Raw genomic sequence first — 13,214 nt, forward strand, 5'->3', positions numbered from 1 at the left:
ATCAGTCATTGCAGTCAAGTTCCCTCTTAAAGGGGGAAAAGGGGGCACGAGAACCATGGAGCCTACTTGTCAGTCCCAAATTCTCTCCTCATTAACTCCAAAGGAGGGTGCTAAACCGGGAGTAGTTTTAGTGAAATGCACCAAATTACTACTTGGCCGCTACAATGAGCAGGGAGTTCAGACCTCAGTCTGCCTGTCCCAAACCTAGTCACTGTTACCATTATTAGAAATTCCATACCCTGCTCACCTAAGCCCAAAGAAGGAAGGTGATGCTGGCTGGGGCTCCTCAGAGGTTGGCACATCTGCATATTGCTTATCTAAATCTTCTCAGTGGTCTGGAGCATGTCTTCAGAATTCCTCTAGATAGCCTGATACTGTTTTCCCCAATAGTCTGAGGCTTCCCTTGCTCATAGACTAGGGCTTCTGAGTTAGGGAGGATGGGAGTACAGTATCTGTATGGATGGATGCTTGCTCCTAGGGGAAGGCAAAAGTCAGACTAGATCCCACTGGCTGGATTTTGTTCTCTCTCTCAAGTGGAGCAGATGTGAAGAGAAATGGCAGTTTTAAAACAAACATTTAACAAAATGTCTAAAATCAGCTTTAAAACGGATTAAAGACCGACCCCTGCACAATACTGTCAATCTAAAAGCTTGTTCCTTTAGGGTAAAGGACAACATTGGAAAGTACATCTCAAGCAAAGCTGGCTCAAATGGAAATCTAAGAAATAGAAGAGAGTGCTGAAATAGTCCAGGAGAAGGGGATTTAACAGTTTGAACGTTAGTGGGAGGGTCTCATCTTCAGCTTCCCCTTAGGATTCTGTCCCTCCAGAGTTTTAGGCTATAGGCCTGCAACTTCTACCCTTTATCTCTTAGACCACATATCTCTATGTCCACATAGGCTTGAGTCCTTAGTTCTTAGGCTTGGACTTAGCTCAGGTGTTGTGTCTTATGACGCAGGTCTCAGTTCTTAGACTTCACATGGGTCCTGTAGAAGAAACAGCTCCTCTCCTTTGGGTTGTCAGCATTCTGTCCATCCAGCTTAAGACATGAACCTTCCAGCCAGTTCAGATAAGCCTTCTGTGTATCTTGGTCCTTAAATCTCAAGTCACAAAACATCTGTCTTCCACTTTGGGCCTTTACATATGTTCATTTCAGATCCACTTCAGTCCTGTCTGGAGTGCTGTGTTTGTCTTGGATTATTTCACAGGGCGGTCTGGCATGAGGTGACACTCTGCACCTAGAAGGGGCTAGGAAGACCCTCTATCACACATCACGCACACACACATGCACAAAGAAATATCCAAGAGAGGAGTACATTAGAGTAATAGAGAGAGACACCGACTCGTAAAGAGACTGAAATGCTCCAAGTGAGTAGAAAGAGGGGAAAGCAGAGGAGAAAGAAAGAAGCATAAGCAAGCACAGCACAACGGAGTAATGCTGAGATCAGAACTCACAAACAGCAAAGACACAGCTACAAAGACGGAAAAGAGAAAAAAAAAGCCCAAGGCAGAAAGGAGGTGTAACAAAGAGAAGCATGTGCTAAGGACTGAAACAGCAGAAAAAAAAAAATGGGAAATGTTGAGTCAAAGGGCTGACAAACAGATCACACAGACAAAAACAAGTGAGGTGAGCACAAAGAAAGCAGAGGAAATGTGTGCAACGTGGGACCCAAAGGGGAGTCATAGAATGCAGAAAGAATGAAAGAGGAGCTAAGAGATTTCTTAGCAAGCAGAGAGAAAAAACAGACCAAGATGAGACACAGATCACACAGGCGCCAGAGGAGAAAACCAGACAGAGCTCGCAAAGCTCTACAAGGAAGAAAGGAGCTGAGAAACATGGGACTACGGAAGACACACCATAGACAGAGGAGGAGAAAGAGACACTTGAGGACACACCATAGACACAGAAGGATGAAAAGACATTTGAGAAAGACATAGACAACAAGCAAGGAAGAAAGACGTACAAAGCAAGGAAGGAAGACATACAAGGCAAGGAAGAGGAAGGAAGACATACAAGGCAAGGAAGAGGAAGGAAGACATACAAGGCAAATAAGAGGAAGGAAGACATACAAGGCAAGGAAGGAAGACATACAAGGCAAGGAAGAGGAAGGAAGACATACAAGGCAAGGAAGAGGAAGGAAGACATACAAGGCAAATAAGAGGAAAGAAGACATACAAGGCAAGGAAGAGGAAGGAAGACATACAAAGCGAGGAAGGAAGACATACAAGGCAAATAAGAGGAAGGAAGACATACAAGGCAAATAAGAGGAAGGAAGACATACAAGGCAAGGAAGAGGAAGGAAGACATACAAAGCAAGGAAGGAAGACATACAAGGCAAATAAGAGGAAGGAAGACATACAAGGCAAATAAGAGGAAAGAAGACATACAAGGCAAGGAAGAGGAAGGAAGACATACAAGGCAAGGAAGAGGAAGGAAGACATACAAGGCAAATAAGAGGAAGGAAGACATACAAGGCAAGGAAGAGGAAGGAAGACATACAAAGCGAGGAAGGAAGACATACAAGGCAAATAAGAGGAAGGAAGACATACAAGGCAAGGAAGAGGAAGGAAGACATACAAAGCAAGGAAGGAAGACATACAAGGCAAATAAGAGGAAGGAAGACATACAAGGCAAATAAGAGGAAAGAAGACATACAAGGCAAGGAAGAGGAAGGAAGACATACAAAGCGAGGAAGGAAGACATACAAGGCAAATAAGAGGAAGGAAGACATACAAGGCAAGGAAGAGGAAGGAAGACATACAAGGCAAGGAAGAGGAAGGAAGACATACAAAGCAAGGAAGGAAGACATACAAGGCAAATAAGAGGAAGGAAGACATACAAGGCAAATAAGAGGAAAGAAGACATACAAGGCAAGGAAGAGGAAGGAAGACATACAAAGCGAGGAAGGAAGACATACAAGGCAAATAAGAGGAAGGAAGACATACAAGGCAAGGAAGAGGAAGGAAGACATACAAGGCAAGGAAGAGGAAGGAAGACATACAAGGCAAGGAAGGAAGACATACAAGGCAAGGAAGAGGAAGGAAGACATACAAGGCAAATAAGAGGAAGGAAGACATACAAGGCAAGGAAGAGGAAGGAAGACATACAAAGCGAGGAAGGAAGACATACAAGGCAAATAAGAGGAAGGAAGACATACAAGGCAAGGAAGGAAGACATACAAGGCAAGGAAGAGGAAGGAAGACATACAAGGCAAGGAAGAGGAAGGAAGACATACAAGGCAAATAAGAGGAAGGAAGACATACAAGGCAAATAAGAGGAAGGAAGACATACAAGGCAAATAAGAGGAAGGAAGACATACAAGGCAAGGAAGAGGAAGGAAGACATACAAAGCAAGGAAGGAAGACATACAAGGCAAACAAGAGGAAGGAAGACATACAAGGCAAATAAGAGGAAGGAAGACATACAAGGCAAGGAAGAGGAAGGAAGACATACAAGGCAAGGAAGAGGAAGGAAGACATACAAGGCAAGGAAGAGGAAGGAAGACATACAAGGCAAGGAAGAGGAAGGAAGGAAGATGTATAAGCAAGGAAGAAATAGAAACATCTAAGAAGAATTAGACACACAAAGCAAGGAAGAAATAGATATACATGAAAGAAAAATTAGACACACAAAGCAAGGAACAAACAGATACACTGAAGAAGAATTAGACACACAAAGCAAGGAAGAAATAGATGCATAAAACAATGAAGACACACAACACAATACACACTTACAATTGAAAGCAAGCAAAGCCCAACAAGAAGAGGGTAAGAAAAACATGAGACAGGGAAGGGGGGGGAAGAGCCATTAGTACCAGAAGTGACTCGTGTACCAGTACTACCTATACCCTCTAGTCCATCACAACCGCTTACTGTGCTAGGGCAGATGCTCTTCTGCTTGTATGCATACATTTTTAGCATAAGGATTCCTTCACATGGAATCAAAGAAGCATGTTACCTCTGCTCACCACCAATGGTTTGCACTCACTTAACAAACGTAGTACCAATTGACTTTATTATGCAAGTCCAGGGGATGCGTTTTACTTGCCAGGCACTATATTAAGCACTTTCCATTCATAATTTCACTTGACCTTCACAAATAGCCAAGTCTTATGAGAAACAACATTGGCAAAAGTCGTACAACTAAGGAGTAGCAAATTTAAACACAGAATCAACACTTCTTAGGATTCTGTTCCATGGATTTACTAATTTCCATAAATGCCAAATGCCACAGGTGGCTGCATATTTTAATCGGCAGCTTCATTTTTCCCATCTATGTAAGAAAACAGGCTTGGTTTTTACATCCTTCACAGTTATAATGGCTGCTTCAGGATTTAGGTTTCTTTTTGCACTGAATCTTGAAACCTAACTGGTTAATTCTCACAGATGAAGCAGAAAAAACGAATCCTTTCAGAAGAAAGCAAACTATTTACGGCTCTCCAACATTTAAGCCTCTAAGAATGGCAGAGCACCAGCTCACAAGACAACGAAAGGCTCTATCTATCCCTCTGTGAAGCCACTGGTGAGCAGACTATAGTTTGAGTTACTGCTGTGAACCCAGTTGACAATGTGGAAGCCTGAGAGCTTCCACTGTGTATTTGGCCCTATTTCACATCATCACGTTAGACCACCACACTCCACCCAGCACCACCTTCCAGCAAATGCAAATCCTCCAAGGACTGCAATGAGGGCAACTTACTTCATTCTGTGGTTTTAAGATGCAGCCATGTTGATCCGTGGGTCATAAAACTGACTTCCTTTCGTGTGTTCACATTTTGTGATCCCACTGAAGATCCAGCTTTCTGTGCTGCTTTGAGGAAGGATGATGATTTAGTAGATGGAGCTACAAAGAACAAAAGAAGCTGTGTGAATGTCAGGAAAGAAGTTCTAGAGGGTCCTGGTTCTTTAAATTCTGCCGGATAATACATACTTCTGTGTCATTTTCAGCCAGGTTTCTATTTGTAGTTAGAGGCATTCATCACCATTACTATTAGTATAAAAAGATAAGCTACTCACTGTATATCCTATTGGGCCGGTAGCACAATGAATCTTGAGATGTGTAAACAGCTGGTAACGTTCTCCTACAGAGCTCCCAGGGAGGCTTTGAGAACTAGATGAAACAGAATGACTTGCTCGTGAAGTCAGTACCACTACTGTGGCAGCTTTTCTCCTAGAAGAAAGAACCATGTGCGCAGTTTAGGTTCAGTTCTCTATTACACTGTGCAGGTCTGTGCTCCAGTCACTTCCACAGCCTCACACCAAGATGCTTCCCTGCTAGTCAGGAAGCTGTTCTTATCAAAACAGACACAGGAGAATGATAAATAGAACTCAAGTATGAGGCTGGAGAGATGACCCAGTGGTTAAGAGCACTGGCTGCTCCAGCAAGGACATGGTGGCTCACAACCATCTATATAGTAGGATCTGACGCCCTCTTGTGGTATGTAAGTGTACATGCAGACAGCACTCATACATCAAAAAAAAATTAATTAAAAACAGAACAAAGCATAACTCAAGTAAAAGGCTGACTACAGGGGCTGGAGAGATGGCTCAGTGGTTAAGAGCACTGGCTGCTCTTCCAGAGGACCCGAGTTCAATTCCCAGTCCCTACATAGCAGCTAACTACTGTCCCAAGATCTGACATCCTCACACAGACATTCATGCAGGCAAAACACCAACGTACATTAAATAAGAATAAAGCTTATTAAAAATACATTTTAGAAAGGCTGACTACTATGGAAAACAAGATGAAAATTAAAATTATTTGTCATAGTCAGGGTTAGGGTTCAATTCCCAGCAACCACATAGTGGCGCATACCCACTTATAATAATGGGATCTGATGCCCTCTAGTGGCATGTAAGTGTACATGCAGACTGAGCACTCATACATTAAAAAAAAATAAATTAAAAACGGAACAAAGCATAACTCAAGTAAAAGGCTGACTACAGGGGCTGGAGAGATAGCTCAGAGGTTAAGAGCACTGGCTGCTCTTCCAGAGGACCCGAGTTCAATTCCCAGCAACCACATGGTGGCTCACGACCATCTGTAATGAGATCTGGCGCCCTCTTGTGGCAAGTACATGTACATGCAGACAGAGCACTCATACATCAAAAAAATAAATTAATTAAGCAAAACAAAACTCAAAAGGCGGACTACAGTGGAAAACAAGATCACATTAAAATTATCTATTACAAAAAATAAAAATAAAACTATCTATTACACTGTCCCAGAAAACCTACCTATTTTGATGTAGGGTGGCTGTCTTTGACTCTATCTTCCTTGCTGGGTTCAGCAAAGTGTCTCACTAAAACCCCTTGGGCTAGGGCTGTTGCCCAGTGGTGGTGAGCTATTCCCCTGGAGGATCCTCATGCCCCATCTCAACCTAGGGATCTTCAAAGGGAATAGGTCACCAGCACTGCAAAGCAACAAGCCCATGCTTCTGGGGGAAGATCTGGAAAAGAGGCAAAAGAAAAACCAATTCTTGAAATCACTGTGTAGTATCCAGCACTTGTGATAATCATGTAGACTTTTCGTTGGTGGTGGTTGGTGGTATGGCTCGGAGGGTAGACCCTTACAGATTTATAGATCTTTATGGTATTGACTTAGGGAGGTGAGAATTGTCCCATCTGAGCTCCTTTTTGACTTAATTCTCTATTGTCTACCCATGAGTAACCCTTTAGATTATAGGTTATTTAAGCCCTTGTACATTCATCATCAAATACACCGGGGATAAAGGGGTTAACAAAATTAGAGTTGAAAGCAGTGGAAGGAGGAGCCAAGCTTTGTCAACCAAGTAGGCTATGAAGGCACTTAGAAAACACTCCATCCAGATCCCCTGAGTTCTATAAGAATTCTCTGAGAAGTGTTCTTTTAAAACTGAGCAATCCACATTCATCAAAGTGCCTGTCACCTGGTTGTGGGGCATTTCCCTCTTTTAATTTGTGCTTTAAGTAATACTGTGCTGGCACACCACCGAAATGAATAGAATTGTGTTTTGCTCAATCCTTGTGGTGCATCTCTAGCAACTGGTGTAGCATTGCACCTCCAGAGTTCAAGGATATTCAGAGAACCAGAATTGTGACAGGCCTAGAAAATGTCATTTGTGGGCTGGAGGGATGGCTCAGAGGTTAAGAGCACTGGCTGCTCTTGCAGAGGTCCTGAGTTCAATTCCCAGCAGCCACATGGTGGCTCACAACCATCTGTAATGAGATGTGGTGCCCTCTTCTGGTGTGCAGAGACACGTGCAGACAGAACACTGTACACATAATAAATAAATCTTTTTAAAAAGTCATTTGTGAACAGCTACATCTACTCAAATCCGAAGGGCTAGGAATTAGCCTTCACAGGGCGCCATTCTTCTGGTGCTCTATCTTCTGGTGCTCTATCTTCTGGTGCTCTATCTTTTAGGCATTTCCAAACGACTGTTACAGATTCCATTTTGTCTTAGAATGGTGGGAATGATTTCAAGGCAAGGGTCTTCATTGGCTAACTGACTATGCATGAGAGGACTGTGCTGTATTGATTTGCCTCTCTCATTCTCTGATGAAATGGAGATCATATGTGCTCACTACCCTAACCACCTCAGTGGGGCCCATCTCGGCATAACGGCAACACACCGAGTACATGGTAGAGGTTGAAAATGTGCCTTCATATGCAAGGAGAAAATGGTGTCAGAATTGCTGGTTCTGCTTTTACAAGAAAGGTCTTAAAACCAGACAGAAACCCAAGAATAGGAACTCTCCAAAGTACCTTTGTCTCCATGTGGCCTGCAAGTTATTTGCTCAGATTAGCTAGGCTTGTCGGGAGTCTCAAAGGGAAAGATCTGAATTTGAATGAAGCCCGTATGTATCAGCTGCTGGCAGTCCTAGGGTCATGCTGGGGTTGTCCCTGTGAAGAAAGACGAGGCTTTCATTAGATGACAAAAACTGTTGAGAAAACCCCGAATGGAAAAAGAAAACAACAAAACGCCTAGGAATTAGACCCTTCAAAGGCAGAGAGTATCACAATCAACCAAGTTATCAACTCCGGCTCAGTACTCGCCTCTGGATGCTGTCTGGAATTCATCCCTCTAAATCAGGCCGTCCTTCTTCAGTCGGGGCACAAAATCAACTCCAAATTCATCCCTGGAAAGCAAATTCCAATGATAGTTATACCCTGATACCAAAAGATAGTTTGATTCATAGCAATACAATATTCATATGCACAAACTAGTGTTTTTTGAATCGGGATGGTAAGAACTCGGGAGTTGTAGGTATGTTCTCATGAATTCCCACGTTCTAAGAGTTGTGAAGAGAAAAGTCTTTGAAATTGAAAAACATGTTTGCATTTCAAAGACCCTTTTTATTTCTTTTCCTTTTTTGTTTTTGCTTTTTAATGGGCTTTCTCATTACGTTTTGTTTAAAGTTAAGTAAAGTTCCCTGATAAAGTATACCAATATAGCCATCTTCCTAGGAGTGAGCCGGTGGACCTTTAAGGGCAAGGGACAGACAGAGCACATGCTCACTAGACTAGGCAAGCTGGGCAGTGGCTAGATTATAGGGCAGTGCACGTGCAGAGGCCTGGTCTGCTTCTGCCACAGGGTTTTATACAATCAGCTGGCAGAATCCACTGCTTCCACTTCCTACCCCTTAATGAAGATATGGTCCATAAGCATATCTTCTGATCTACTGGGATCTTTGTTTACAAATTCCTGGAAGTCCGAAACAGGCCCTTGGACAGCTTGGGAAAAAGCTCATTCTTAATGTAGACCAGGCAGCCTGAACACAGTGGCTGGCTGGCTGGCTTGCCATTCCATGTTTGCTGATAGTGAGTGTTAGATCAGGGGACAATTTGGTGGGACTCTTTCTACTTTCTACCAAATATGGCCTCCAGGTCCTTAGTTTTGTGGCGTTGCACTTCCTGATGGACATCTCTACCAGAGACAAACTCATTCTCTAGATACATGTCCTACTGAATGAAGAAGTTGTGGGTGCCTTATGGTGCCATTGGGGTCCTATAGTACCAGGTTGCTTTGAAGGAATTGGCCCTGATCAATGAGCTGCCTGCTCACACAACCTGATCTCTCTTTTGAATAGGGCACTGGCCATTGGTAACGGTGGTTTTGATTGTGAATAGCAGCAGCAGCTATTGTCTGGACACTTTGGAATTCTAACCTCTACTTCAGTCCATAGGGGGCAGGCTGCAAGCTCTGGGAGCCTAAGCAAGCCTGGGTGTAGGCGTGGCCAGGGACGCTAGGTTCAGACAGCGATCTAGCTTCAGCTGGTTTTTTTTTTTGTTGTTTTTAGAGTCAGTGCTCTAACCACATTCTTTAGGATCTCCCTTGAAAAGATGGTTCATTCTAAAGCATTACTTGAACTTATTTGAAAAACAATGCCATGGTACTTGTTTCCCACGGGATTCAATACCACACTGTCTTATCCCCTAGTCAGCCAGAGGATGGGAAACACTAGGAAGGTGGGAAAATCATTTGCATGCCCTGGGGCAGAAGAACACAAATGCAAAAAAGGCCAGGATGTTTTTTCAGCTGGGCCTTGTCCTAACAGCAGGAATAAGTGTTAGTTTCTTTTAACTTCAAGTACTGTTGACAAACATGAGGAGGGGGTAAAATTGACGGTAAGCCTTTAATCCCAGCACTACAAAGGCAGCGCAGCGCTACAAAGGCGCCCCGCGGTGGCGGCGCACGCCTTTAATCCCAGCACTCTGAGGCAGAGGCAGGCGGAGCTCTGAGATCTGGGAAAGGCGCAAAGCTGCACAGAGAAACCCTGTCTCGGGAATAAAAATTAAAAAAAAAAAAAAAAAAAAAAAAAGGCAGCGCGGGGCAGCCTACCCTTGTATCCAAGACAGCGCTCTGCCTTGTAGGCAGCCTTCCAAATGAGGGCAGAGGCAGGCTCGGGCAGTGGAGGCAGGTGGATCTACAGAGCTCCAGAACAACCAAGGCTACATGGAGAAACCCTGTCTCAAAAACAAAACAAAAAAAACAAAACAAAAAAAATTTAATTAATTAATGATGAATGAATAATTTTTTAAGATTAATGTATTATGTATACAGTGTTCCAATGCTCTTGTCCCAGAGCCATCTCTCCAGCCCCCTGAATGAATGAATTTCAAAAAGAGAAAGAAAAATGTTGGGAGGAAAAGGGTGCATAACTACAGCCTATACGGCAGAGCTCAGTAAGGTGGCAGAGCTCAGTAAGGTGGCAGAGCTCAGTAAGGTGGCAGAGCTCAGTAAGGTTTGCTCATGAACCATATTCTTCTCCACAGCCCTTTTGGGAAAACAACTTCGACTAAAGTTACCTCCGATCTGTATGACCCATTGTCATCTGGGACAGAAATGCAGTAGAAAATGGCTGAACGAGCCAAATTATCAAATTTATACGCCCAATTCCTAAATTTAATTCCCAAACTCAAGCTTCTGGGACTCAGTGAGTATCCCTTGCCATCACTGGCATCTAGCCAAATATAATGGCTGGGTCATTTACTCTTTAATATCTTTCCATGCCTCCAAGAGGTAGAAACAAGTGGCATTCAAGCCTGGATCAAGGGTGCAAAGTAATCACTTTCTTCTTTAAGAAGTCATGACCTTCCAACCCCAGTAGGCTTCCTAAAGTACTTATAATTCACATGAGACAATACTTGGCCATCATTTCCTAAAATGGTTTCAGGTGTGTTTATATTACATTCAATCTTCAATAACACAAGTGTTTCGGGGAAGGAATTAGGCTTCTCACTTCCGTGTACCCTGGCATAGGACTGGGTACACAATATAAACTGTACAATTTCATTGGCATGCGTATGCATCGTGCACAAGTTGAGACAAGCTAGCAACTTAGTCACTGTGACTTTTCGGTGGGTGGCACGTAAGAGAGAAAGTCCAAGGGGAAAGACTGCTTAGTGGCTAAAAAGTAGTACTTACTGTGCTCTGAAACAGCTAGAGTCTATTACTGCAGCTGTCTGAAGAGCCGAACTTCAATCTGGATCCCGAACTGGGTGGATTTCTTGACATCCTTCTCAGGAAAATAATCTTTTTTTTAAAATAACTTTGAAGAATTGCTGTTGTGGTGACTGTTTTCATCAGCAATGTCACATTAAATAAAAACTCAGCAACGGCTTGGCAAGACGGCTCAGAGGGTAGAGGCACTTGCTTTCAAACCTGATGATCTGAGTTTGAGCTCCAAGACCCACAAGATAGAAAAACTAGTTCCCACTGCTCTCTGGTTACTATGTGAATGCATGTACAGATATTCGAATGCACATGTGAGCGCGCGCGCGGCACACACACACACACACACACACACACACACACACACACACACAATAATTAAAAATCAAAAACCAAAAAGCTTAAATATTCGACGGCCGCAAAACGGCAGATCTCTCTTTGAAGTATACTCTCAGAATCATCAGATCTTGGCCTACATGTTATATAACATGTAAGTGGGGAAACAGGCTCCATCATTTTAAAGTTCCCACTTTAGAGTGTTTTTTTTTTAAAAGCTACTTCAAATTATTGCCAGAATTTAATGGCAGATAATAGTTAATTAATCAAATGTGATGACCTAGAATTTTCAAAGACAACTTAACATCGTCTCTCATTTCATCCATTCACAGCCACCATTTTAAAATAAGTAGGGGCTGGTGTTCAATGTCGGACCAAATTTAAAGATTAGAGAGTTTGGTCATTTTCCTAAAAGATAATGATACTAAAGGTCACACAAAGGTTGATTTTTGTTTTTAAACTGGTAGTACAGACCAAACAGACATGCTGGTCTTAAGCATTCCATTCTACAACTGCTTTGATGGTCCTGGAATAGCAAGCTTTAGAATGATCTGTCCACAGACTCACCACCCTCAGGACAATGAGAGACACCGCTGGTCATCAGATATATAATAGAAATGGATATTTTTTTCTTCCGAAAAGCTAAGAATCACACAGTCAACTCCACCTTACCATCCAAATGCCTTTCTTAAGGAATCAACCATCAAGAACTTTTCTGGCAGTTGGCACTCTAAACAGTAGCAACATACAAAAACGAAGCAAGTTTGAGGTTCTTAAGCAGGCAGTCGGCTCCTGGAGGAAGGCTGTAAACTAAGTGCTGGCTAATCCTCCTTCTCTGGGAGACAGCTTTCGGTTTGATACTGTGTAAGGAAAGCCCCAAATAAAGGTGGCAATTCAGCCCCCGAGCAACGTGCCTGGAATATTTTTGCACAGTAAAGCATTACTAAAGGTAGGCAGGAATGGAATGGTTCCTGGCCCTAGAATGTGCCAGCAATTGGAATTGGAGTAATTAAGAAATGCAAGCTAAATAGTGAAGGTTCATCCACCTAGTTTCGGCCTGCTTTTGATATTTAACGTGTATACATACATCAGTGCAGTGGGGAACTCTTGGACTGATGGGCTGAAAAGCGGGGCAGCCAATCAATCGGTACTGTGTTCAGTAATGACACAAGGTGCTTTGGACAATTGGCAGAACGATGCAGGGGAGGTGTCTCTGTTCGATGGGTAGGACCGAGGGAGTGCAACTGAAGCATTGCAGCCACAGGAAGTGTGGGTAACTGATGGCTTCTGGGATTGCTGACTTTAAGTCAAGAGAAGGCCAGTCAATACTACTCAACAAAGAGGCAGAGGGACAGAGGGACGGAACTGGGGAAAAGGTGCAAAATCAACACCTGGATTGTGAGAGTTAGTAATCCATAATAAGAGTGGTCCACGGACAAGGGGCTGGGAAGAGGGAAAACTGTATCAAGTATGAGATCGTGGCCAATTAGGGTTTTTTGTACTGGAAATGCAAAAGGGGTGGGAATCTGGGTCATTGTTGGGTGTACAAAGCATAGACATACTGCAGGATTTTACTTTCGTATGCCAATGAGAAACTAAAGGAGGGGATTTGTTCAACATGGCAGAGTGGGAAATAAACCACCTAGAGCTGCCATTGTGCCTACTAATAGTCCCAAAATAAGCCACTGGTCGTAGTCACTGTGCTCATGAACAGTCCCAGACATTTTCGATGGACCAGCAGCCCCTACAGTAAGGGAGTATGAGAACAGAGTATTCTAGGCATTTGTAATTACAAATCGGGTTGCTTAGTTGGTCAGTATCTCTAATGGTATGCAAAGAGAGTACAGAGGTCCAACTAGCAATCAGTACTCTCGACTGCTGACATTGTTACATTGTAATCATCCAGATGCTGAGGTTATAAACAATTAACCACTCCTCAGCAG

General features: G+C 43.1%; 1 long non-coding RNA gene across 1 annotated transcript; it reads right to left on the reverse strand.

Moving 5' to 3' along the window:
* Positions 1-3,517: 3,517 nt before the first annotated feature.
* Positions 3,518-7,882, reverse strand: LOC118574564. The gene is made up of 5 exons (XR_004943737.1): positions 7,746-7,882; positions 6,236-6,447; positions 5,015-5,168; positions 4,698-4,841; positions 3,518-3,728 (listed from the first exon to the last, which is right to left on the reverse strand). It is a non-coding gene; the product is annotated as an uncharacterized LOC118574564 (long non-coding RNA).
* Positions 7,883-13,214: the final 5,332 nt, after the last annotated feature.

Source organism: Onychomys torridus, chromosome X (assembly GCF_903995425.1).
Source record: "Onychomys torridus chromosome X, mOncTor1.1, whole genome shotgun sequence".
Classification (NCBI taxonomy): Eukaryota; Metazoa; Chordata; class Mammalia; order Rodentia; family Cricetidae; genus Onychomys; species Onychomys torridus.